Source organism: Crinia signifera, chromosome 3 (assembly GCF_055691185.1).
Source record: "Crinia signifera chromosome 3, ASM5569118v1, whole genome shotgun sequence".
Taxonomy (NCBI): Eukaryota; Metazoa; Chordata; class Amphibia; order Anura; family Myobatrachidae; genus Crinia; species Crinia signifera.
In genome coordinates this window covers 72490001-72517701 of record NC_139219.1, presented here as the reverse complement: position 1 = coordinate 72517701, position 27701 = coordinate 72490001, and the positions used below count along the sequence as shown (strand labels likewise).

The 27701-nt window shown below is 42.6% G+C and overlaps 1 long non-coding RNA gene across 10 annotated transcripts in view; it reads right to left on the bottom strand.

Moving 5' to 3' along the window:
- LOC146063545 (uncharacterized) overlaps window positions 1-27701 on the bottom strand; it is a 760354-nt gene that overhangs the window by 358136 nt on the left and 374517 nt on the right. For all 10 annotated transcript variants that reach the window (XR_014471608.1, XR_014471607.1, XR_014471609.1 and 7 more), the window contains one exon: window positions 9767-10249. This is a non-coding gene — a long non-coding RNA (uncharacterized LOC146063545). The remainder of the gene's footprint in view (window positions 1-9766; window positions 10250-27701) is intronic.

The window sequence follows — 27701 nt, the reverse complement described above, 5'->3', positions numbered from 1 at the left end:
ACCCGGAAGACCCGGGTTCATATAGACCAATATCGCTATTGAATACCGATTATAAAATGCTGATGAAAATATTATCAGAAAGGATAAAATATGTATTGCCAACGGTTATATCAGATGACCAGACTGGTTTTATTCACGGGCGTCACTCCGTGGTTAATGTACGCAAACTACTGGCGGCAATTCAACATATAGGGAGCGGGGGAGGCTCAGGTGACCAGGCTATACTTTCATTAGATGCAGAGAAGGCGTTTGACCTGGTCACCTGGGACCATCTATGGGAAACCTTGGGGAGATTTGGGTTTCCCCAGGGCTTCATTGATGTCACTAAATCCCTATATTCACAGCCTACCACGCAAGTAGCGTGTAATGGATACCTGTCGGCCCCGTTTCTGATTCAGAGGGGAACCAGACAGGGGTGCCCGATGTCTCCACTCTTGTTTGCCCTGGCTTTGGAACCGCTAGCGGTGGCCCTCCGCTCTGACTGTATGTATAGGGGCATAACTGTGGGAAAGACGGTGTTAAAAGTCAGTTTATTTGCAGATGACATGCTCCTGTTCGTCTCAAATCTCCCTGAATCACTGCCGACAATAAGGAAAATAATAGATGACTTTGGGTCCTTTGCAGGATATAAGATCAACTATCATAAGTCAGAAATTCTCCAGGTAATAGGGCCAAAAGCTAAGGAAATCCCAGATCAGGCTGTTTCCCCCTTTAGACTAACAACTGACAAAATTAAGTATTTAGGTATCCAGGTGCCCGGGGAGATCTCGAGGTTGTATGAGGTTAATTTCCCCCCTATAGTCGCAGAAATCCTTAGGCTACTAGAAGTATGGAGGTCTCTGCCATTGTCATTATTGGGAAGAGCAACTGTACTGCAGTCAATAGCTTTCCCAAAGATATCATACTGCATGCAAATGATCCCAGTGCAACTACCAAAGAAAGATGCACAGAAACTAAATAAAGCCTTCTTCGGCTTTCTATGGCAGGGCAAAAAGCCACGCATTTCCCGACCAAAAACTTACCTTAAGAGAGCTGACGGAGGATTGGGGATACCCAACATTCTGGCTTTTAACCAAGCAATATTCATGCGATATATCCTAGACTGGCTACAGGGAACAAATTCATACACTCACAAAACTTTAGAAGGGGATATGATGAGTCCATATTCGCTGGCAGGGTTGCTCCACGTTCCACGGGCTAAATTACCACAGCAGGCCAGGAAAAATATTTTATTTAATGATACATTTTCTGCATGGGTAGGAATTAACAAATGTTTAGGAAGAGATCACCAAAACACCAGATACGACACTATTTGGGGAAACCCTTGCTTCGCCCCTGGAATGACCGAGGTGGGGTACGATAGGTGGAAGAAACAAGGCATAATGGCAGTCAAAGATGTGTTTGATCCAGGGGGCCAGATGCTCTCCTTTCAGGAGATCTCAACCAAATTCTCCCTACCTAACAGAGATTTCTTTATGTACCTTCAAGTGAGACATTACATACAAGCAAAGAAAGGGCCCATGCTGGTATCAGGGAGGCGGGATGTTCTGCAACAGGTGTTTAGTCTGAGCTCCACTGGACCGTACAGACTGAGGTATCTATATGCTGACATCCTTCCATCCTCACCAGAAGTAGTTTGGTCCGCTATGGTCCCGAAATGGCAGGGGGATATCCCAGGGGTATCTTCAATGGAAGCACTCCACAAACATATGGAAAAAACGTTGAAAATACTGCAGTCCACCATGCTACAAGAGGTACACATTAAAACCATGCATAGAGCGTATATCTCTCAGGCTCAGAGAAAGCATTTTATACCAGGGGAATTGGGAATTTGCCTTAAGTGCAAAGGCTCAAATGCTACGTTCTTCCACCATATGTGGGAGTGTGGGAAAATAAGAAGGTTCTGGGATAGGGTAATGATGTTTATAAACACCACTTGTGACCTGCAGCTATGTAAAGATCCACTGGCAATGCTATGTGCCAACTTTTCTGGGTGGAACTTACACGGGCGGAAAACGGAGCTGTTGCCATTTCTTACGGTAACTGTGACGGTGGCAAAAAAAGTTATATTACGGAAGTGGACAGCTCCGTCGCAGCCCCTTTTGCAAGAAGTCAAGGTCGCCTTAACACAATTGTTGTTTTTTGATAGAAGGGCCGCTCTGCCATTGGTGGAAGAGGGTGTAAAGAGATTTTACAACAAGTGGGGAATTTACATAAGATCACTAGAGGAAGATGTACAACTACAGGTCATGAAGATATTTGAAGGCACTACCTGGTACCTACTTAGATCACTAACAGAAGGCTAAGACACACCGAGTCTGGAGGGTGGGAGGGAGGAGGGAGGGAGGGGGGCAGTTTTAGGGGTAGAAATGTTATAATATTATATATGTTTTTTATATATTAAGTGTAAAATGTCAACTGACTATGTGGTTAATATAAGCAGAAAATGGAATGAAAGAGCTATTTGAGTTGGTAATAACCAAACCACATACTCAGGTTAAAGGCGCAGGAAAACGCAGTAATGCAACTTGTTCATATATACAGACTGATGAAGACGCTTGATGTCTATTGCAATGTATCCAAGGTTGAATTGTGTTATACCGACAAAAAGAATGTATTCCAGAGGACAATGATGTTAACGTTTGCACTTTATTAATGTTGACAAAACCAATAAAATTGTTTTGAAAAAAAAAAAAAAAAAACTACAGAACAGTAAGACTCACATCACTAGTAGGGAAAGTAATAGAAACACTTTCAAAAGAAAGAGCTGTGGAAATCAAACAACACACAGAATCTCAAACTACATAATTTTACTGGTTTTTTTTGTTTTTGTTTTACGTCACGACTAAAATATTAGAACTGGTGTGTGTGTGTGTGTGTGTGTGTGGGGGGGGGGGAATAGATGTACAGATGTGTTCACATACATCTAGCCGCATTGTGCATTAAACAGCCTAGTCATGCAATGTTGACTCAGTAATTTATTTATTCATTTACAGTTTCTTATATAGCGCAGCAGATTCCGTTGCGCTTTACAATAGTAGACAGTGATAAGACAAACTGGGTAACAACAGACAGACTTGGAGGTAGGAGCTTTATATGGAAGTAGAAGTGTTTTATATTGAATACGGTAATATACAAGCAACAAATGGAGGGACTGACAGAGCGGATCAGCAGACGTTGAGCGTCTTGCAAGGAAGATCATCCTAGCAGCAGCATTTAAAATTGATTGCAGTGGTTAGAGTCTGTTCTTGGGAAGACCAGTTAGGAGACTATTGCAATAATCAATACGGGATATAATGAGTGCATGGATAAGAGATTTGGTAGTGTCTTGTGTGAGATAGGGTCGTATTTTGGATATGTTTTTTAGACGCATGTAACATGATTTGGAGACAGATTGAATGTGGGGAAGAAAGGACAGTTCAGAGTCAAGGATGACCCCTAAGCAACAAGCTTGTGGGGTAGGGTAGATTATCGAGTTGTCAACAGCGATGGAGATGTCAGGATGGTAACCGTTCTTAGTTGGCGGGAATATAAGTAATTCCTTTTTGGAAATATTGAGTTTGAGTTGGCGACAAGACATCCAAGATGAGATGGCAGAGAGACAATCAGAGACTCGACCCAAAACCACTGGTGACAAATCTGGGGTTGATGGATAGATTTGAGTTTCATCAGCATACAAGTGATACTGAAATCCGAAAGAGCTGATTAGTTTGCCAAGAGAGGAGATATAGATTGAGAAAAGCAGAGAACCTAAAACTGAACCTTGCGGAACTCTGACTGACAGAGGTAATGAAGAGGAAGTAGAGTTAGAGAAGCGAACACTGAAAGAGCGATCAGATAGGTAAGATGTGAACCAGGAAAGGGCTGTATCATTAAGACCTAGGGAGTGTAGTGTTTGTAAGAGAAGAGAGTGATCGACGGTGTCAAATGCAGCAGAAAGATCAAGAAGAATAAGTAGTAATGATAAGTGTCTATTTGTGTGACTTTTTTACTCTAAAGTATGTATTTTTTGCAATGCTGTGCGGGTGGGGCACAGGCAGACCATACTGATTATAGAAGGAACAATATATATATATTTATATATTTAGGTTCTCTAAGCACCTTGATAAAAAAGCCACCCGGCTTTGAAACGTCGGTACTAAAACCGGATTGCTTGGTCTCTTTATTTTCGAGTGCCGCCGTCTCCTCCCCTCACTGCATGTAAGTGCAGCACTCCACTGCTCTGAACTTAGGCGGGTACCGGCTTATTACTTTTGGATAATGCTGCTATACCAGATTTGTAGTGCCATCCCAGGACTTGTGTATATATATATATATATATATATATAGAAGACGGTAGCTAACAAGCAGCGGCACTCGACAGGGTTTACAAACGTGTCAAAAATGGTTTTATTGCTTCAACGTTTCGGGGCTCCAAACTGCCCCTTTGACTTTCTCGGCTCCTGATTGGCCGCTAGGCGGCCAATAGAATCAGTCTGAGGAGAGGCGCGGAAGATGAACATCTCTGCGCCTCTCCAGTCCATGAGCGGGTACCAGCCGGGAGCAGCGCGTCTGGAGCTGAAGATGCCGGTGTCGTCGTTGGGGACCAGGTGAGTAGGATTTCCTTCCTCAGGTACCCCTTAGGATTACTATGGATCCAGGACCCCGGAATCTTCAGCCCAGGAGCCCCGGACCAGCCCCGGAACCAGGACGAAGGCCCCGGAACCGGACTCTTCAGCCCTGGAGCCCCGGACCAGCCCCGGAACCAGGACCAAGGCCCCGGAACCGGACTCTTCAGCCCTGGAGCCCCGGACCAGCCCCGGAACCAGGGACCGACCCACAGGCTCAAGGTAGGTAAGTATCAGTATGTGTGGGCTGTGGATGTATTAAACGTTTATTTTTCAGGGTGTCAGTGTGTGTTTTATTTAACTATTTCTTGTACTGTGGAACTACAAGTGCCAGCGGGCCCTTTAATGCCCCGCATGCTGGGACTTGTGGTTCTCCAAGTCCCAGCATGCGGGGTAGGCTTGCTGGGACTACAGTACAGCTAGTTCTACAGTATAAGACAATAGTTTTTATTCTTTTTTTAGACTTTTCATCAGCCCGATGCCCACCACCCAGGGGCATCGGGGACAGCCCCGGACTTTCAGCATGGGCTGGTAAGTCCTGGAGGGGGGGGACCCCTTCTTTGGGGGGGTCCCCACTTCCCCAGGACCCCTGCCCATACTGACCAGCCAGGGGGATAAATGCTTTGGCCGCGGGACCTTATAAAATAAGTGTCCCCCGGCTGTGGCATTACCCTGCTGGCTGGTTGGGTCTGGTGCTGGTTCTTGAAATGCGGGGGACCCCTAGTCATTTTGTCCCCAGTATTTTGGGAACCAGCGCTGGACCTTGAGCCTGGTGCTGGTTTCATTAAATCAAGGGGACCCCTATTTGTCGGGGACCGTGATTTTATGTCACCAGCACCGGCTCAATGAGCCCGGGGCTGGTTATGCTTTGGCGGGGGGACCTGCACAGTTTTTTTTTAATTTAATTTGCGATTTCCTGCAAATGTGCGATTTTCAGACCTGAAAATCGCACATTTTCAGGACTAAAGAAATCGCATCAAATCGCACCTAGTCGCCCTATTTGGGCCATTTTTATCGCATCTCATTAAATATGTGAAAAACGACCCAATCTTGCGATTTTCAAAAGTGCGATTAGGTGCGATAAAAAACATGCGGATTTTACCGCATCCCATAAAATGTCACCCAATATTTCTCGCATCACATGTGTGATCGCATGTGGTTTTTAACACATTCGATTTTTCGAAACGCTATGTGCAATCTGTCAGTTTATATACCCCCAGATAGCCCGGCCTTCATTCCATCATCCGGTTTCATGTCGCAAGGGGAATGCGATTTATCGAATGATTGTATGCACATCGAATGCAAAAGATCACTTGAGTTGCGATTTATCTCACGGGGAGCTTCAAGGGAAATCGCAGCACGATATCACATTGCATACCATCGCACAAGTGTATGGGCACCATTAGATTGGATAGCTGCTTTATATTCTAATCAGTAGTTTGAGACACTGATCACCAAAATGTTGTTTTTATATAGATACTACGTACAGATCAGGTTGGCCTCTTTGTGTACTAGCTACCAGATTGTATATCTGCTCAATAATAGCCACTAGAGGTCTGCTTTGTACACTCTCCACCACAGAGAACTCAGTGACCAGAACAGTGCTTTCTCTATCAGCTGCACTAACCTATAAATATTGGGAAGAGATATGGGATGATGGGTATTTGGTCATTAGGTCGACAGTGCCTAGGTTGACAGTCAAAAGGTCGACCATTATTGGTCGACAGTCAAAAGATCAACACATGACAAATGTCAACATAAAAAGTCGACATGAGTTTTTCATGATTTAAAAAAACACACTTGTTCATACCTTACAATCGAAGTGGGCATAGAGATAGATTATAATAGTAGTGCCCAAAGCATGTTGAGCGTACTGAGGGGACGCTGTGCACTTATATGGTAACCATGTCAATACAGACCCTTTCCCATGTCGGCCTTTTGCATATTTCAACCTTTTGACGATGTTGACCAACTGCATGTGTTGACCTTTTGACTGATGTCCAATAGTGGTCGACCTTTTGACTGTCGACCTAGACACTCTCAACCTAATGACCCATACCCGGGATGATGGGGGCACGGCTTATCAGATAGAAGGAGGTATCAACATTTGTAATAGCAGCCCTGCCAGTTTTATCACTTTTACGTTATTTGAATTTCATAAAATACATTATTAACACAGAGGCATGGTAGATGAACTGGATGCAAACAATCATTTTACAAATCCTACAGAAAAAGGACAATAGTTAGGTTTTAAAAACTGACAATGCTCCAATTGTGGCTGATAAGGTTTTCGCTCTAGAACATTGTGTAATATGTTGGTTACAGGCACTGGACAACACAACTTCTACTTCCTTGTTTCTTAGTCACTATAAGGTAGCACACTCTCCCACAATACCACACTGAGAAGAAAGAACAAAAACTGCAGCAACTGCTCAACTTCAACTAATAAAAAAAAAAAACTAGATTATGTGAAGGAAACAATGCTAACTAGCAAAACTGATACGAATCAACAACCTGGCTGGATATATAGGGAGAGATACAGACAGGGCAGTAGAGAGTGCCCAGGCATTTCTCAGGGGTGTGTCAAAATCATGGGATACGTGGCCACGCACCCTTAAAATAGAATTTGTTTAGAAAAAGGGAGAGGGGAGTGGGGAAATAACTAGATCCGCACCAATATCTTTCTTCATGTATATATATTTGCACCTCTGGTATTGGTGTTTCATATAATTATGTTCTTATTGTATTCTCCCCTCATATGTTGGGGGTGGTGCTACCTGTCTCAGTATGCATCGTATGTAAACAAGAAAAGAGAAAAGGTTAGAGACTTGTTGGGTGCACTCTATAGATACTGTGATTGGATTCCAATGAAAAGGGGTTTTAGTATTAAAAATTAGCTTTTATTTCAATTCCCTAAAAAATTCCCTTCATTACGGGTATCTTTATGTTAGTTTTTTAATATTATTTGTATATGTAAAATTAAAATAAACAATGTGCAAAAAAACCTTAAAATAGAATACAGCAAAAATAGTACTTTAAGCATACCCCCAAACTTTCAATACAAGTAAGGAGGGACATCACATCACCAAAAACCGGGACGTTCCAGCAGAAAGCGGGACAGTAGGGAGGTATGCTTTAAGAGCTGGGTGTGCTGGGATGCACCCAGTGCAAGAGTAGGAACTGCCCAGAAAATAACAGAAATGCCCACGGGAGCCATTGCGATCTCAGCAACTGTGTACTCCATTGCAACTACATGAGGAACATTTACTCCCTGAGTGTCTACAGAGACACAAGTGGCCACGGGAGCTGCAAAGTTGGCACTATATTTTCTGCATAGTCGGATGCTAAAGCAGGGTTGCCTACTTTTAAAGTTTCCTCCAATTCGTGGGTCTTCGAGGAGGGGGCTAAATGCTGCAAATATGTATCATTTAGCCCCCCCCCCCCCCCCCCCCCAAAGTCACAAATTACTCTGCAGCCAGGGAGATTCAGGGGGTGCCGCCGGTATCTGGGAGGTTTTTTTTTAAAAGGGGCAATCACTAACAAAGCATATTTCTGCCCCCTTAAAAAAATTGTCTGCATTTGGCTGACCTCTTGCATGGTGGCAATCCAGGTGGCATTACATGTTATATTACATGTTATAGGACACAATGAATGCTGCAGGCGCTGGCACCTTAATTTAACAGGGCTAAAATTAAGTTCTATTTTATTATAACCCAAGTTAGCAAAGTTAGTACTGTAGCCCAAACAGTACCCAATACAAACATAGAAGCCTAACAATTAAACCTACTTGAGACATTGATAAATGGGATTTAATACAGTTATTAGATGAGGGATTTTAGTAATTCAGGAGACCCTGCTGCAGAAAAACATAAGTCTATATTCCCTACTTCATATGCGCCCACACACACACACACACACACACAACCATTACCCTACCAGTATGGATTGTAGCTTCAAAAAACTTAAATACAGAGAGAACATACAAACTCCCCACAACTAGTACTTGGTGGGATTCAAACCCGGTACTATGAGGCAGCAGACAAACCATTATTCCCAAGGTCATCCTTTGTTTGAACAATTTGTTTTCTTTAAGCTTAAATATATTGTAGTTATCAAGCAAGAACCCGTCACAGTCTGACGCCAAGGTAAAATCACTATTTTAGACTTTTAAAGAATAAAATGTATGTGTAATAAATGAATTCCCTACATTTGCCTTAATTTACATCATTATACCACTCCCCAGTATAAATGTAAAATTACCACATATATTTTCCAGGGTCGATTTAATTAATTTGTTGGCTGCAGTTAAAGGTTGGCAAGAAATCTTAATTTGAGTCCTGAATAATGACTAAGCATCAGAATCACCGTGCGCAAATAAACCGTTCTGCCTCAGACCCTTATCTAAAGATACTTAGGGGGAAATTTACTAAAGGAAATTTGTAAAAAAAATAGGTGTATTTGTATCCAGAAATACACTTATTTTTGACATTTACTATCCCGAAAATACGTCAATTCATAGTCGTATTGATGTGCTATCAATACGAATACGAAGTGCCGTATTTTCGGGATAGTAAATGTCAAAAATAAGTGTATTTCTGGATACAAATACACCTATTTTTCACAAATTTCCTTTAGTAAATTTCCCCCTTAATCTTCATGAATTCTGCAGCCTTGCATTTTTCTTCCAAGTATTTCAGGCTCCTAATTTCCATTGAGTCTCCCCACCCCCACTAGATTATAGAGATGAATCATACTGGAGCAACAGGAGGGATGAAGGAACAAAACAGGTAGTTCAAGAGACCTAAAACAAACACAGGGCCAGTTATTTATATTACTTAGCTATTCTTACATAACAATTTTTGTGAATAAAAAAATGTAAATCTTGATAAACATTTATGTACATACAGTAGTAATATTTCATCATTCACACAGCTGAACACATGCATAGAATCTTTATGTTCCTATTTAGTTACTGACTACAAACTGTCAGAATATAGGAGGATCATAGCAAAGGTAAGTGATTTGGCCAATCTCCAAATAGTCACCACAGGGTGCACCTTGCTAAATGCAAGATGGAAGGTGATATGGAGAGCACGTGTTCACATTATAAAGCTACAAATTAGACTATAATATCTCTGAGAATAATGCTACAATCTTACCTCCACGGAAGAACCCATTAGTTCCTTCTCTTCAAAGATATATCCAACTGTATTGTAACAAGGCCAGGCAGTCCATTCACGATAAGTCCATTCACGATAAATCCAACTCTATGGTAACAATACTAGGCAGTCCATTCCCTTCTAGGTGAAATCCAACTCTATGGTGACAAGGCTAGACAGTCCATTCTTTTCCAGGTGAAATCCAACTCTATGATGACAAGGTCGGGCAATCCATTATTTTTCAGGGCAAATCCAACTCTATGGTGACAAGTACAGACAAATTATTCTCTTCTAGGATGATCCAACTCTATGATGAAAATGCAAGACAGTCCATTCTCTTCCCGGATGAATCTAGCACTATGGTGACAAGGCCAGTCAGAGGAGCATTTGTTGCTGGGACTGATAGAGCAATCAGACGTCAGTATTCCTTTAGCGGGAATAGCACAATATGACGAATCAACCATATTCATTTTCTTCAGCTTCCTGTTGAATCAATGTAAAGATTTGTATTATTGTATAATAAAGTAGTTTAGAATTGAGCAAACACTATGCCTGTACAGTATGTTAACACTATGCCAGCATTCATAAAGTTGACACCAGAGTGTTAACCATTATTATGTGATGGTATACAGTCGCTAGGTTGACACTATTAAGGTCGACATACATACACCTGAAAAAGACTGACATGCCTAAGGTCAAAAGAATTAGGTCCACATTGGGAAGGTAGACCACCAAAAGGTGACATGGTTTTTCACATTTTTTTGAGCCGACATGTGCTGACAGGCGGTATTTCGTGCCTTACCATGCACTAGGACATGGAGGGAGAATGGAATAGTGTGCCAAGTGTAGAGACGCACTTTTTCTGTGTCCATGTTGACGGTGTTGACATTTGGGAGAAGAAAATGTGAAAAACTCATGTGGACATTGTGAGTATCAAACTTCCCAATGTTGACCTAATGCTTGTGTCAACCTTTTGACCCTGTCAACCTTAGGCATGTCGACCTTTTCCAGGTGTCAACCTTAGGCCAGTTGACCTTCAGTGGTCGACCCAATAATGTTAAGTACTAATATAGTGCTACACCTCCACAATTAATTAATCAATTCCCTAGTTCTGTGATGTGATACTCTCATCTAAATGTTTACATGCCTACTTATTACAGTGGCCTTACTGCTCAGTATCATAACTTTTTACGTTTATTTTTTGATTAAACATCACATAAAGTATGAGATTAATTTAGAGGCAAAAACTAAAATGGACATGGGTCAGTCTTACATGTTCTGGAACTGAATGACCAGTCCTACATGTGGTAGGAGTGAAACAACCAGTCTTAAGTTACATGTTCTGGAACTGAAATGACCAGTCTTGCATGTGCTACGAGTAAAATTACCAGTCCTACATGCAGTGCCAGACTGGCCCACAAAGGTACATCATGGTTTAGTGTGTAATTGAATAGGTCCGGACAAGTATTCCAGCTGCAAAAAGTCTTTGCTAAGTCCCGCAGCTAATTAAATATAATTCTAATGCCATGTTCTCACTGCGAGTGAGAAAGACACGGCTTTTACCCGGCATTAAAATGCCAGGGACTGCCGCGCTGGACCCCCGTTCTCACTGCAAGGCAAATTCCCGGGTGAAGAAGTTCTACCCGGGAATTTGCCTTTAAACACAGGTTTTTTGGCATTGTGAACGGGTCAACCCGTGTCTGCATACCCGGATCTCAGACACGGGTGAAAAGAAGGGTTTTACCCCTGTATGAGATCTGAGTATGTGACCCGTTCACACTGCCAAAAATCTCATGCTAAAAGGCAAATTCCCGAGTCAACGTGCTAGACCCGGGAATTTGGCTGCAGTGAGAACGGGGTATGACAGTTGATTTGGAATTGTGTAGTGTTGCTCAAGATCTTTCTTTCATTTGATCATTTTATTTTGTTTAAATTATATAGTATATTTATATTAAAATAGATCGTATAATATTGCTTTCTATAGATTTGTATTTAGAGTTATTATTATTTTGTGTTCTAGTGGTTTAGAAATTCTATAAATGCATCTACATTCATTCAATTATTTTGTTAGCATCACAATACCTTTGAAGTTGTGTATAACTATTATTGTAGAAATGTTAAACAGTGTCTTTTTATGCTACCTGTATATATTTCTGTTACAGGTGATTTGGCGCTTATCCATTTGCAATGAGGTAAAGTATTGTGATGGATGGTTAAATACTCATGAAGTATAATGATTTCAAATATTTGCTAAAGGCTTAATGAAACACGTCAGTGGCTTGTTGCTAAAATAATTTTAGTGAGACATACCTAAATTACTAGGTTATGTTTAGCACAGAGCTGCTCTATTTTCCTTTTTTGAAAGCTTGGTACAGTGGGCCAGACCGCAGTCCCCATTGAGAATAATGTTATTTCAATCACGCAGAAACTGCAATGCCTGCATGGTTTTCACTTTAATTAATAGACCTCTAGACTATTAAAAAGCTTTTAATGTGAATGTAATCTAATTACTGAGCTGATTATGTTGCATTAGAGCACTATTAAACTCCATGTACAGGACTCAGCTGACATTTTAGCCTTTTGTTCTTCTACTTACTGTCTTGTCCATTTGAAGTATATTGCTGATATTGGACTGTTATTGTATTGGACTCCTACATAAGGCTGTACCACTCTTACTCAAATTATTGTTTGTCCTCCTATTATGATTATATATATATATATATATATATATATATATATATTTATTTATTCCTAGTGTCCATGAATCTCCAAAATACTGCCATCAGCTGGCAGAGAGTGAAACTACATACTTTTTTCACACATGCACAAACACAGAAGGTCGAAGACTAGCTTTCGAAGCTTTTGCTTTGAGCGGGCTTACTAGTGGTATTTATATAAAAGAAAAAAGGTGTAATGGTTAGCATTGCTGCTTCAAACCACTGTGGTCATGAGTTTGATTCCCACCATGGCCCTCATTGTGCAGAGTTTGTATATTCCCGCTGTGCTTGTGTGTATTTCCTCCGGGTACCGGGTTCTCCGGTTTTCACCCACACTTCAAGATATACTGATAGGTTAATTGGATCCCAACAAAATTAACCCTAGAATGTCTGTGTTCGTGTACATGTGGCAGGGAATATAGATTCTAAGCTTCACTTGGGACTGATGTGAATGTTCAAATATTCTCTGTAAAGTGCCATGGAATATGTGTGCGCTATATAAATGTAATAAATAAAATATTCTAACTATTCTACCATATACTGTATTAACTACTTCCATTGTAGCATTGTTCTCATGTTTTATTATTAAACTTTTTTAATTCGCATATTTAATATTGAGCTATTTCTTTGCTTTTAAAGTTGGACATTTGTTTTTAAAATGGGTAAAACCATGTGCAGAGAGAGAGAGAGAGAGAGAAAAAGAGAGAGAGAGAGAGAGAGAGATAGCTTTGGGTGAGTTATTTTATTTCTGTGCAGGGTAAATACTGGTTGCTTTATTGTTACTGCCGTTTGAAGAACACACCCCACCCAAATGTAACTCTCTCTGTCCCCCCCCCCCCCCCCGCAGTGCCAATTTTGAGAATAAATTTGTCCTGCTATCAAGTCTGAATGAGGCCCCAAAACTGCACCTGCCACAGAGCAAGCTTTGATGGTGCGACTGGTGGGATTATAATCATAGGCGTGCGCACAGGGGGTGCCAGGGGTGCACAGGCACCTCCTAATGCCTGTCACCGGGGTCCGGGTACCGACAGTTTTTTTTATTTGCGCAGCGATCAGCTGTCTATCTAGCGGCGGCGGGAGCATGGGCGGCTGTGCGCCGGGTATTGTGTAAGGTGTCATTGTGTCTGCAATGGCAGCGGCAGGGCAGACCGGCAGCAGTTGTCCACCGCTGCGGAGCTCTGCTGCAGACATCATCTCGCAAGTCTGTCTGTGTCTGCAGCAGCTGCAGCAGCCTGGGACCGGAATTATGCTGCACTTAGGGCGGGTAAGATGTGGACATGCAGGAGCTCAGGCACGGCAGTGGAGGAGCTCAGGCAGGGTGGCTGTGCTGTGCTCGAGCTGACCCTGGAAAAATGCTGGCTGTTCTGTAAGTACAAATTTCTGCCTGGCTAAATACATAAGATACTATGAATGACATGTGTGCATGTATGTATATATATATATATATATATACACACATATATATACATATATATATATATATATATATATATATATATATGCATATATATATATATATGTATGTATGTATAGAGAACGTGCGCTTGTGGGATTGGCACTCTCCACATGGAATTCAACAGCAGGTTCCCTCCAGATAGATGGTTTCTAGGCGATGGTGCAAAACAGACAGCGGCAATCCACGGGTTTTTCAATCCATTTTAGTAGCAAAGATGTAAATTCTGAAGTTTCGGGGTTATAGAACCCCTTTACAACTTGATAAAGGGGTTTTATGACCCCAAAACGTCGGAATTCACATTTTTGTTACTAAAATGTATTAAAAAGCCAGTGGAGTGCCACTAACTTCGCACAGTTCTGGGACCCAGGATTCCTCTTGGCAGCCCTGGCTGCAGCCCCCTAAATGTACCCCAATCCCGCAGCAGAGCTGTGTGTAGGGTAAGGAACATCATGCAGTGGTGCCAGGGAGAGGGCACAAGAAGCCCCGCATGTACAGCAGCTATCAGTCATTTTTCCCTCATTGGCGGGAAGAGGTGCAGGCTAGTGTGAGCAGCTGGAGGGTATAAGTAGAACTGGAAGGCAGCGCCTCAGACAGTACGCCCGCTGCTGGTAATCTCCTATGTCTAAACAAGAGAAAGAAAACAAGTGACCAGCGCTATGACAGATATTCAATGAAGTATATCTTTCCTGAAGTGAATTTTCTGCAAAGACCAATCTTCCTGATGTCAGTTGGTAATTAACTTACAATAGCATCCAACTCACGCGTGCCCGTAACAGTTTCTTTGTATCACTTTCATATGAACGGGAAAGTCGACATGCAGTAACAAAACGACATGGAGTTGACTTACATCAGGATTCAGTCTCGCATGCACATCAAGGTATCTTTGTCTCAGTTAGATCACCGCGGACACCCAGGAAAGGTAACAAGGTTTATTCACAGGTTCAGGGATCCACAGCATACAGAGACACAGAGACAAAAACGGAATAAATCCCAATGAGGACAGTGCAGGTGGATGGATCGTCGGCGGCGGCTTCCTCCGTGCGGTGCGGTTAGCTGCAGACAAACCGTGTCGGAGGTCCAAGGGTAGTGGATGACGCCGTGCTGACCGATTCCACTATTCCTGCCGAATGGGATGAGCGGAGTGAGCGGCTGGCTGGATCAACGCGTTTCGGATAATAAACGATATCCTTTTTCAAGATCTGCCGCCATGTTCACAGGGGGCTATTTTTATAGCACACCTGTGTTGGTCACGTGGTTCTTATTCAGCCAATTGTTTGGAACCTGTGTCCGGCTAATAGGTTCCAAACAAATGGCTGAATAAGAACCACGTGACCAACACAGGTGTGCTATAAAAATAGCCCCCTGTGAACATGGCGGCAGATCTTGAAAAAGGATATCGTTTATTATCCGAAACGCGTTGATCCAGCCAGCCGCTCACTCCGCTCATCCCATTCGGCAGGAATAGTGGAATCGGTCAGCACGGCGTCATCCACTACCCTTGGACCTCCGACACGGTTTGTCTGCAGCTAACCGCACCGCACGGAGGAAGCCGCCGCCGACGATCCATCCACCTGCACTGTCCTCATTGGGATTTATTCCGTTTTTGTCTCTGTGTCTCTGTATGCTGTGGATCCCTGAACCTGTGAATAAACCTTGTTACCTTTCCTGGGTGTCCGCGGTGATCTAACTGAGACAAAGATACCTTGATGTGCATGCGAGACTGAATCCTGATGTAAGTCAACTCCATGTCGTTTTGTTACTGCATGTCGACTTTCCCGTTCATATGAAAGTGATACAAAGAAACTGTTACGGGCACGCGTGAGTTGGATGCTATTGTAAGTTAATTACCAACTGACATCAGGAAGATTGGTCTTTGCAGAAAATTCACTTCAGGAAAGATATACTTCATTGAATATCTGTCATAGCGCTGGTCACTTGTTTTCTTTCTCTTGTTTGTATATTGCATCTGGGTTTTAGGCGTAAACCCACTACAAGAGACCAGCTGCATTTAATTATCCAGCGCTTAGTACACACATACCACTTTTCTTTCCAGAATCTCCTATGTCTGCCTGCTGTAAGTGCCCGAGCTACAGACTCCGCCGCCTGACGTGATAAGGCGGTGCATGGCGGTGGCTGTTCCGGGGCTGCTCACTTAGTACCCGCCCGGGAAACAGAGCAGCTGACAGGATGGCTATGGGGAGCAGGCTATGGGAGAGGTGATAGGTAGATGAGCTACTGCAGGAAATCCAAATACTAAAGGAGAGAGGAGTATTAATACCGTACTCTTGCAGCATTGATTCATATTGTAGGTATGCAGGGTTAGGGTTGGTCATCGTCCTCCCCATCCTGGCAACAAGGATGCAAGTCCCCTTGGCAATGAGCATATAAGACCCCTTGGCAATGATCATGCAACTCCCCTTGCCAACAAGCACGCAACCCCCCCTCCCCTGCCAACAAGCATATAACTCCCCCTGGCAACTAGCATGTAACCCCCCCTCTTTAGAAATAAGCATGTAACTCCCTAGAAATGAGCATGTAGATCCCTCTAGCAATGAGCACTATCCCTTCGGCTTGCACTATCCCTGTTTCTTGTGTATGTGTGGGGGGGAATGATTCACTCTGAAGTGCATATACTTAAATAAGTCACCTTCTGTTTAGTTTGCATTGATGACCAATAGACGGTGATGGACACGCCCAGTAGGCGGGGATAGACACACCCCTCCAATGGTGCACCCCCTAAGAAAATGGTCTGCGCACGCCTATGATTATAATATGTGCCAACATCAGGCTTATAGTGGGCCTCTCGGTCCCTGCACATTCAGTAGCATGGCTGTACACCGGGGAAGGGCCATTACCCTGGAGTGACAGACGTGCGACCATCTCACAATCAGCCCCACAATGTGAATGAAGCACACTGTAATAATAAGATCTCTCCATAGAACAGGATGGCATGTCTTTCCAGGGTAAGCGTCTCGCTCATTGTGCTGCGAGTAGAAAAAGGTTTCACATTTCTGCTTTATTTGTTCTTTACAGGTAGTTCAGCTATGTGGGTGGATACATATGGTAAGGCTTTTAGTTTTATATAATGTGGGTGGTTTATTGAGATTTTTATTATCATTATTATATTACTTGGTATAAGTGTGAAAATCTTTATATATCCCACATTTTAATGTGACAAGTGGTAAACTTACAGATGTTAAAATGCTACTTTAATATCACTGAACAATCGATCTTCTGTTTAAAATTAGCTGCATTAACGCACTCGCCAGCATAACGAGGCAATTGTCCCCTCACATGAGTATACTTAACGCTGAGAAAATCTCAGACTGGCTGCTGCCTGAAAACTTTACAAAGATTGCAGGTTCTTAGCAGGCTTTTAAAAGGATTTATTTACAAGAAGTCTGGTGATTACCAGTAACAGGATCACAGCTACTAAGATGCTCCTTGAAAGCTCAGCGTACTTACAAATGTGTGCTTAATGTTATATAAGGTGATGTAATGTCAAGCTCAGCATGAACACCAACTCCATCCTTGTTACATTCACCAGCAGATATATAAGACACAAAACCACAAGACAAAGGAACCTTTAGCATTTATATAACAATTGTGAATATGACATAGATGCCGATTCTGTGGGTGCTTAAGGGCCCGAGCACCCACGGAAATTGATGAGCACCCACGGGCCCGAGTCGCGCTGCTGGGCCGCCATATTAACTTGCTAATTTGCAGCTGCAGCACCCGCATCGTCAGCCCTGCCGCCTGGCAAACAGTATGCCGGGAAGAGTGTATTCCGTCCGCTTTTTAGTGACCCGGCGGCTGCAGCATAAAAGATGCTGCCCAGCGCCGTTAACAGAGCTGACAGAAGCATCTTCCCGGCATTCCTGTGCATGGGAGTATGTACGGTTATTATAGAGAAACAGCTGCACGTCCACAAGTTATGTGTAAAAAGGGGAACAATGTTGCCGTAATTTGAATATTGGAGACAACTATGCTGCATACTGGTATTATTTTGTGGCCACATGCCCCTTCCCCTTGAAGCTACTCCCCTATGTTTTTGGCTTGAGCACCCACCAGCAAAAAAATAAATCGGCACCTATGACAGTGATGCATTGCAAGGTATACTACAGAGGGGACAGAAATGCTCCATCTTGTTGCTTACTCTGACCTTACGGTCTGCTTGCTGGATATCATTGTAATGGAAAGCCATAGTTCTACATCAGCTAGATATCCTCAGGTTAGAAATGTTAATGTTAGGCTTGCTGTCTACAGCCCAATCTGGTCTTTGAACACACAATTATCAGCAACACTGGACTGCATACTTCAAGACTGGGGCCTGTTGCTGCAGTGTAAAGCAGATGGGACCTGACTCAGTAGCGGTTCTGGCTTATGACGTAGAATATACTTTAAATTGATGCTATTGCCAGGGCAGCCGAGAGGTATGCCGGGCCCAGGTAAAATTTTGGGGGATGTGGCCTCCCGCGATTAGGCCACACCCCCAAAATGTTTAGGGGGGTGAAAAAACACTTTAAAGTCATAGGGGGAGTGTTTTTGGCGCCTCCCCCCTCCCTCAGCAGCACACACCTACGCTGTTAGTGAGACGCTCATACTGAGCCTGCTGTCAGCACAGAAGATGCTGTAGGTGTGTGCTGCCCGGGAGGGGGGTTATGACAGGGCCCCCGCCGGGCCCCTCCAGCAAGCCCGGGCCCGGGTAATTAGTACCTGCCCCCCCCCCCTCTTCTCGGCGGTCCTAGCTATTGCTGCTGCTAATTTATACCATCTACCGAAACGACCACCAGCTGCAGCTCTTATACATAGCAGTTCACAAAAAGTTGCACCATCGATGGCCCATCGGCCACACTATTTTATGAACTGAGCAACCGTGGGGCTGCTTTAAATGTCCCATGGAATTTGGTTGCTGTCAGTGGAATTGTGATGCCGTTCCTGACACCGGAGACTCCGTACACAACTACCGATAAGCCCACCAGCGCCAGTCACACTGCTGTTACTGCACAGCAACTTCTACTGGAAAAGCATGGATTTCCATGCAATTCTGATCTGAGTCCCCTGGCAGTAACCATCAGGGTGCATGCTCACTACTATGAATCTCGGGTGAATGTTTGGGGCAGGGTCTCAAGAACTGGACTACGTCAGGGCATTGATACTTACAACACAGATTCATGTTTTTCTTTGTATGTTTTTTAACTTATGTATTTTTTTTACTTTTAGAACACCCCATCTATGATACCTTACACTTTGTAACATACACTGCTATATTTTATTTATGTGATGCCCTGGGTATGTTTTGGCTTGGCTGGTCTCGGGGTACCCTGCGCTCCAGAAATGAACCCTAGGGTGTTAGGGACCAACAGAGGTGAACTCAACATTTGGCTAAATATGTACTAGCAACCTGTTAATTAAATATAGAAAGTTTTTTTAAATAAATAAATATATATATATATATATATATATACACACACACTGTATCCACAGAATTATTATAGATCATATTATCTTGTCAGTGATTTATGTGATTAGGTGATGTTCTGCATTCTACTGCTTAAGTCTGAAAAAATTGGTGAGCCCACCCAAAATAGGGAAGGGATCTAGGGGGGCGCTTGGCAAGAGTAGCTTCCCAGCAGCTGCTAAAAAACTTTTATTCGCTTTATTTTAGCGCTGCTACCTCCCCCCTTCTTTACCGCTTAAGTCTACTTTATTTTATGTACTGTAGATCTATATTCATTTGCCCATGCCTAACTGCCTTTTGCCATGTGACAGGTCAAAGGGTGATATCCTCCATTTTACTTACTGCATCAGTTAATCTAGGATGAGATGCTGAGAAGCTGTGTTACTACAGGTCTGCTTCCCCTACAGGCTTATATCTTCTTACCACAACAACACACAATTACAACAACAAATACATATATATTTGTGTATCCATGACCTCTTGTACATGTACATTGATGTACCCTGGATAATTAGAGCTACATTATATGGACAATCATTTCAGTCTGTATCAATAAAAGTTTAAAGTTCCAGAAGTTTCATTGTGCATTAAGAGAAGATGGGCTTGGTTAAGCTGTCTCAATAGTTACACACTCCATACGTGTAATGAGGGTCAGAACAGTAAGAAGATAGCCTTTCACAAGCAAATGCACCTCATCAGGATCACTTACCAAGTAAAAATCAGCAAAACGGTATGCCATTTTCCATTCAAGAACAAAAACCTACCTATGGATTACAAATACCTGATCAACAGAGATTCGCCCCACCTACCAGACAGATTGAGCAGTGATACATTGAATCACAACATCCTATATACACCACATCATACACAGTCTGTTAAATCAGAAATGTCAGAATTTGTTAAATTCATGGTTCGCAGTGAGTTAGTTAGCACAGGGCTTGTGAAGTTTGATGAAGGTCCAGAGAACTACAGATAGTGGAGGGCCAGCTTTAAAAACTTAGTCAATGGCCTGAACATCACTGCAAGTAAAGAACTAGATCTTCTAGCAAAATGGCTAGGGAGCATGTCTTCAGAATACGTGAAAACACTCAGGTCAGACAATGTGAATAATCCCTCAACAGGACTAATGCTGTGTACACACGGGGGAGATATATTGCTCAGCCATATATGGCTGAGCAATATATGGCTGAGCAATATATTGCTCAGTTTCTCCTGTTCATCAGCGACCAGAGATGGTCGCTGATGAAAAAGAAACTGCCGGGGGGAGCCCGGCAGTGGTAATCAGCTGGTCGCAGGAGCATGTTCCTGCGACCAGCGATCACCACAGGGGCAAAAACGGGAGCACGCACCCGGCGATATATCGCCAGTGCACACTCCCATTGCGGGCAATATGGTCGCTCAGCGACCATATTTACTGAGATTTTGCACAAAATCGCCCCTGTGTGTACGCACCTTAGGAAAGACAGGCACTCTTGTTTTTCGGGGGGAACTCTTTTACTAAAATCTAACTTTTATTGGTTTAATTAATTAAAATGTCTGGGTGAAGGTCCCAGATATAAGGACACATACAACAGTAATCACACAAACACTGGAACATAAAAGATAACACTGTTTTTGTATTATCATCTGTGGCAGGACCAGAGATAAGAGGTCTGCGAAATATCAAATGAATTGGATATACGAGACTGTCAGGTGTGTGATTTTACCAAAATGATAATAATAAATCACACGGATGCAATATATCCTATCAGACTATGGGGCAGATGTATTAAGCCTTAACAAGAGATAAATGCGAGGGTGATAAGGAGGTATAACCGTCCAGCCAATCACCTGCCAACTGCCATTTTACAGGCTGTGTTTGAAAAAAGTCAGTAAGGAGCTGATTGGCTGGATGTTTATCTCTCCTCATCACACTTGCATTTATCTCTTGTTAAGGCTTAATACAACTGCCCCAGTGACTGTTAATAGAACCCTGTGGATTCCAAATTCAGTACATGCAACCCAAACTATAAAGATATTATAACATATACCCTGATCTCTGTGGCCTTCACCCAGAAATTTTAGTTAAACCAATAAAAGTTATATATTTTTTTTTTAACAAGAGTGACCCCTCCCCCCCAAAAAAAAAAAAAAAAAAAAAATGAGAGTGCCTGTCTATTCTAAACTCTTCACTCTAAAGACTCTAAGGAGAGCAACTCCACACGAGTGACCCATCTGCAGAACCGATAAGGTTATTATTATACTTTGGATTTCTATATTTGCTTGTGCATGACCCACTTCCCCATACCCCGTTCCCAATCAATCGCTTAGAGATAGTTAGCCAAAATTGCTCAGCGACCATATTGCACCGTGTGTACGCACCCTAAAACTGGTATGGGAAAGACTTGAAGAATGTTATGGAAACCCAGCAGTCATTGTAGAAGCTCTTCTTAACAAAGCTATAAACTTTCCCAAAATTTCCAACACAGATAACCAGAAATTGCAAGAATTAGGAGACCTGTTGCTAGAATTAGAGTCAGTTAAAACTGATCCATTTTTTTTACCAGGACTAAGCTATTTAGATACTGCTCAAGGGGTGAAACCGATTGTTGAGAAACTTCCATATAGCATACAAGAAAAATGGACTTACAAAGGCTCAAGGTACAAGGAAGAAAATGAAGTGGCTTTTCCTCCCTTCTCTGTCTTTTCAAATTTCAAAAGTTTAGCAAAGACAAAAAATGACCCAAGTTTTGCCTTTAAATCTCAAACTGCTGCCAGTCCAGGTTATCCAAAAGGTGAAAGAACTACAAAAACGTACGATAACTCCAGGACACCTATCTCAGTACACAAGACAGAGGTGAACACACTTGCGACTTCTCCTTGCACAGTAGGCAGAAAAATAGAGGATCCAGATAGACAATGCCCTCTACACAAGAAACCACACCCTCTTAAGAAATGTCGTACCTAGAGAAAGATCTTACTTAGAGACTTTGGGATCTGTTTCCGATGCTGCTCTTCTACAAATCACCTCTCTAGAGACTGTACAGCTGCAATTAAATGTTCGGAGTGTAACAGTGATAAACATGTAACAGCTTTACACCCAGACACCCCTAACCCAAATTCTACCAATACTCTCAGCCCTGTGTCAAAGAACGGCGAGGAGAAGAAGGTACAAAACATGGAAACTTTAGTCACATCTTCATGTACCGAGGTGTTCAAAGAAGGCAATAGCAATCAATCCTGTTCAAAAATATGCCTGGTCAAAGTGTACCTCAAAGGACATGCAGAAACATCCATCAGAATGTATGCCATTTTGGATGATCAAAGCAATCGATCCTAACCTTAGTCAGAGTTCTTTGACCTATTCAACATAAGTGAGAATCCTACTCCATACACACTAAGCACATGTGCTGGGACAAAAGATGCATTAAGAAGAACCACAAATGGATACATAATAGAATCTGTGGGTGGAAGCCTAAAACGTCCACTTCCTACACTGACTGAGTGTAATCAACTGCCAAATGACAGGAGTGAGATCCCTACGCCTGACGTTGTATGTCATCACCCACACTTGAGAGGTAGTGCTGATTAAATCCCACCATTGGATGATTCTGCACATATTCTTCTGCTTGGCAGAGATATACTGAGGGTACACAAAATCCGTCAACATCACAATGGCCCTAATAATGCACCCTGTGCACAAAGACTCGACTTAGGATGGGTGATAATGGGTGATGTTTGTATCAAGGTGCGCAGACCAGACAACATCAATGTCTCTAAAACGAATGTGCTTAAAAATGGTCGTGTATCTCTATTTGAACCATGCCCTAAGCACTTCTTTATACAAGAGAGTTTCACCAGAAAAGCTCAACAAGGTCAAGGCATACCTCCCAACTTCTGACTCCCCGAGGCGGGACGTAGCTGCTGCGCGCCGTAGGTGTGCCGAAAATTTTGGGAGCGTGGCCTAATTCCGGGGGCGTGGCCTATAATCGTGGCTCTCCCGCGAGGCCATGCCCTCATTTTGCCGCTATGGGGGCATGACCCAGAGGCTCTGTGAGCCTCTAGCCATGCTCCCAGCCCCCTGGCTGCGGGAATTCCCCGCTGCTTAGCAGCCGACAGGGGGGACTCCCAACAGCCCCCCCTCACCACGGGACTCTGCCGGCCGCGGGAGGGACAGCGGGACAGGCCCTGATAATCGGGACTGTCCCGCTGGAATCGGGACTGTTTGAAGGTATGGTCAAGGGAATCATACTGACAGAGAGCTCACTGCATGCAAAGGGGGTGGTGAAGGCCTTGGTGATACAGTATTCCAGACAACAAAGGATGACTATAAATATGCACTTTTAATTGAAGACGAGGAATTTCTAAAAATGATGGATACAGAATTCTTCAATGATGAATCAAATAGTTGGGTTGCACCACTCCCATTTCGCTCATCTAGATGTCGCCTTCCCAACAATAAGGAACACGTTCTCGCAAGATTCAACTCACTGAAGCGTAACTTGGAAAATAATTCAGAATTGTAAGAACATTTTGTAGCCTTTATGAAAAACATATTTGACAACAGCCAAGCAGAACAAGCTCCTCCACTCCTCAAAAGGTGAAGAATGTTGGTATCTACCAATCTTCAGAGTGTACCATCCACGAAAGCCAGGTTAGATAAGAGTGGTATTCGACTCAAGCGCTACATTTCGAGGTACTTAATTGAACAATGTTCTCCTCTCTGGACCAGATCTTACAAACAACCTCCTGGGAGTGTTAATCTGCTTCTGCAAAGAACATGTTGCTATAACAGCAGATATTTTACTGTTTTGTTGTCAGAGAAGATAATAGAAACTACTTAAGTTTTCTGTGGTACCGCAATAACAATGTACATGATGAAATTATTGAAAATCGAATTAAAGTGCATGTTTTTGACAATAGTCCTTCACCTGCAGTGGCTACCTATGGACTTAGGAGAACAGCTCAAGAGGGAGAAATGGAATTGAGAGAGACTTTTATGTGGATGATGGTCTTAAATCCCTGCCTACCGGAGATGAAGCTACACATCTACTTAAAAGAGCTCAAGCAATGTTGAGAGTCGCTAATTTGAGACTTCAAAAAATAGTTTTGAACAGCACCTTAAAGTATTCAACTCAGAAGATTATGCAAATGACTTAAAGAACTTGGATCTAGGTGTTGATACCCCTCCAATTCAGTGCAGTCTATGAATAAGTTGGGACATAAAGACAGACATCTTTACATTCCAAGTGTCAACAGAAGAAAGACCATATACCCAAAGAGGTATCCTGTCAACAGTCTCTATGATCCACATGGGTTTGTAGCTCCCGTAACAATACATGGCAAATTGTTGTTGAGGAAGATATCTGGAGATTCACAAGACTGGGATGCACCACTAGCTTTAGAAAGTAAACAGGAATGGGAAATGTGAAGGACTCGTTACATTTTATAGAACAAAACCAAGTTCCTCATTCCTACACTACTGTATCACTTATTGCAGTCAAACGCAAGGAAATTTGTATCTTCTCAGATGCTTCAACAAAGGCCATAGCTGCAGTTGCTTACCTAAAGGTAACAGATCCAATGGGAATTTGTCAGGTTGGATTCATTCTAGGCAAAGCTAAGTTAGCACCACAACTGCAACACACTATTCCGAGATTTGAACTGTGTGGAGCTGTGCTATCAGCAGAAATAGCAAAGATTATATTAGCGGAAGTTTCAGCTATCATCAACGCAAGACCTCTTGTACCAATTTCTACCGATCCAGAGATGCCAGTTATCTTGACTTCAGCCACACTCCTTAAACAAAAATATGGCATGACTTCCATTCCATCTGGAAACTTTGCTGATAAATACTTGTACAAACGGCAATGGAAACAGGTGCAGTGTCTTGCCAATACCTTTTGGAATCGTTGGAAGTGTGAGTACCTGACTACTCTGCAGAATCATTGTAAATGCAATCAAATTGCACTAACTTGCAAGAAAAATACCTTGTACTACTTAAAGACAAGCAGGTCAGTCGTAATGACTTTCCCAATGAGATGGAAAGATCTGAAAAGTAGGAGTCAAAGTAGTTAAAGATGGAACTGCTAAGACATTTATCAGACCAATTACAGAGACTGTGGGTGAGATTTAATAGGATGAGATATTCAGAAAGTGAGAGATTTTGGAAGAAATCTCCAGTTTTTTTAAAGCGGCAATCATTTACACTGCAAAATCAAACTGGTTTTGCAGTGTAAATGATTGCCGCTTTAAAAAAACTGGAGATTTCTTCCAAAATCTCTCACTTTCTGAATATCTCATCCTATTAAATCTCACCCTGTCCTTCTTATGTCTCATCGGGATCTTCTGTAATTGTTATGCATGTATTGCAGTGATTCGTTTTTCCTGTTTTCTTATGTGTTGCATAAGTTTAATAGTGATAGTTTAATAGCGATATCTACAGATATCTGTATCCACAGCATTATTAGAGATCATATTATCTTGTCAGTGATTTATGTGATTACTCTAATGCTTAAGTCTACTTTATTCTATGTACTGTAGATCTATGTTCATTTGCCCATGCCTAGCTGCCTTTTGCCAAGTAACAGGTCAAAGGGTGATATCCTCCATTTTACTTACTGCTTCAGTTAATCTAGGATGAGATGCTGAGAAGCTGTGTTACTACAGGTCTGCTTCCCCTACAGGCTTATATCTTATTACCACAACAACACACAATTACAACAACAAATACATATATATGTGTGTACCCATGACCTCTTATACATGTACACTGATGTACCCTGGATAATTACAGCTCCATTATATGGACAATCCTTTCAGTCTGTATCAATAAAAGTTTAAAGTTCCAGAAGTTTCATTGTGCATTAAGAGAAGATGGGCTTGGTTAAGCTGTCTGAATAGCTACACACTCCATACGTGTAATGAGGGTCAGAACAATATATAAAATTATATCCAAGCTGTAATGTGTATTGATCTGTGGCGCTCTTTATTTGTACTGTATTTTTGTTATTTATTCAATGTTATGCCAAGCTTTGTTTCCCTGTATTGTTCCTTTGTACGGCGCTGCAAAACACTTGTGGCGCCTTATAAATAAAATTATAATAATAATAATAAAATGTGATAGTAGTGATGATTGTACAGTACCACCCCCCCCCCCCCTGTTTTGCATGTAACTATGAATCTCAGCAAGGTAGCACACGGGCCCCCCCCCCCCCCCACACACTTTCATAAAATACCCCCTTATAACTGATTCAGGTAACATTGGAGGTGATTTTCATTTTTACGTCCACGTTCTGCTTGTGATCGAACTCCTATTTACAAGCAATTTGCCGTTTTTTAAAGTAGGTTAAAGAAGTTGTATTACAGACTGGGAAAGGTTAGAAGGAGGGATTCCTTAGTATCATCTTAGGGGTGGTAGTGTATCTTTAAAATAACTATTTCAAATGAGTTACAAACACATGCCCCCAGGCAATAGTAAGTGAAAGAATCTCCAAGATGAGTTATAGTCTAGGGAGGAGTGACAAGAAGATCACCCTCTCCACCCTTACTAGCGCCAAACAGTTTATGTAGGGCCCAGAGCATGCAATCCACTAGCTCTGCCCACACTATAGTCCTGCACGTGGATGGATGAATAGTCTCTGCACAGTACTGTGGAAAATGGTGGCACACACTTAATAGATAGTAATAGTGCAAGATGGGGCAAATAACCCGAAACATATGCATTACTGGAACAAATATAACAAGCATAATTACACCAGACTAAGTCAAAACCGGACCAGGACAAGACCCCGGAGGTGTCCCGTTCGGGGGGTGTCTTGTCTGGGCGGGGGGGGGGGGGGGGGGGGGGGGGGTGTGTCCCTGTGATAGCTTTCACCAGGGACACAGGGAAGGGGAGATTACAGCCTCCCCTTGTAGTCCAGACCGTTCCAGTTTTTTATTACACCCCCCTGGATCATGCAGGGAGGCTGTATTCTCCCCCTTCTCCTCTCCCTGGTGACAGGTGTCAGAGCAGCCCCACTGGACGGGACACCCCCAGCAATATACCCCCACGGACCGGACACTACAAGCTCCAGAATCACACATATCGATGAATGGAGCCTGCCCGGTCCGGTTTTTACCCATACCTTAATAATACTGTTTAGTTACTTTTGAAACTGTTGATGGTTCACTATAAACTCTACTTTCTGGGATGCCTGCCAGTGTTGGTTATAGGGTTTGACAATATATAAGCAATTAGACTTACAAAAAAAAAACCATGCATTTTTTTCCTCTGTTTCAGCAAACAGCCGTGAATCATAGATAATGTTTGCGCAAGAT